Below are 1,070 nucleotides of genomic sequence, written 5' to 3' on the forward strand. Positions count from 1 at the left end.
AGCAGCAAAAGAAACAATTATGGCCGAACCAAAAAACAATGCAAGGAAGATGCTTGGTAATTTTACTACACCAACTTCCAACTTCTATGGAAGAAGTATCTCAATCCCTGCCATAGGAGCAAACAAGTTTGAGCTAAAGCCTCAATTAGTTTCTCTACTACAACAAAATTACAAGTTTCATGGACTTCCATCAGAAGACCCTTATCAGTTCTTAACTGAGTTCTTACAGATCTGTGATATTGTTAAGACCAATGGAGTTGATCCTAAAGTCTACAAGCTTATGCTTTTCCCTTTTGTTATAAGAGACAGAGCTAGAACATGGTTGGACTCAAAACCTAGAGATAGCCTGGACTCTTGGGATAAGCTGGTCACGGCTTTCTTAGCCAATTTCTTTCTTCCTCAAAAGTTGAACAAGCTTAGAGTAGACGTTTAGACCTTCAGACAAAAAAATGGTGAGTCCCTCTATGAAGCTTGGGAAAGATACAAGCAACTGACCAAAAGGTGTCCTTCTGACATGCTTTCAGAATGGACCACATTAGATATATTCTATGATGGTCTGTTTGAAATTTCCAAGATGTCACTAGACCACACTGCAGGTGGATCCATTCACCTAAAGAAAACACCTGCAGAAGCTCAGGAACTTATTGAAATGGTTGCAAATAACCAGTTCATGTATACATCTGAGAGGAATCTTGTGAGTAATGGGACGCCTCAAAAGAGAGAAGTTCATGAAATTGATGCTCTGAATGCCATACTGGCTCAGAACAAAAAATTGACCCAACAAGTCAATATGATCTCTCAGAGTCTGAATGGATTGCAAAATGCATCCAACAGTACTAAAGAAGCATCTTCTGAAGAAGAAGCTTATGATCCTAACAACCCTGTAATGGCATAGGTGAATTACATGGGTGAAGCCTTTGGCAACACCTATAATCCTTCATGGAAAAATCATCCAAATTTTTCATGGAAGGATCAACAGAAGCAAGGCTTCAATAATAACAATGGTGGAAGAAACAGGTTTAGCAATAGCAAACCTTTCCCATCATTATCTCAGCAACAAACAGAGCAGT

General features: G+C 39.1%; 1 non-coding gene across 1 annotated transcript; it reads right to left on the minus strand.

The window, feature by feature from the left end:
* Nucleotides 1–412: 412 nt before the first annotated feature.
* LOC112798736 (small nucleolar RNA R71) lies at nt 413–520 on the minus strand. The gene has a single exon (XR_003200333.1). It is a non-coding gene; the product is annotated as a small nucleolar RNA R71 (small nucleolar RNA).
* Nucleotides 521–1,070: the final 550 nt, after the last annotated feature.

Source organism: Arachis hypogaea, chromosome 4 (assembly GCF_003086295.3).
Source record: "Arachis hypogaea cultivar Tifrunner chromosome 4, arahy.Tifrunner.gnm2.J5K5, whole genome shotgun sequence".
NCBI lineage: Eukaryota > Viridiplantae > Streptophyta > Magnoliopsida > Fabales > Fabaceae > Arachis > Arachis hypogaea.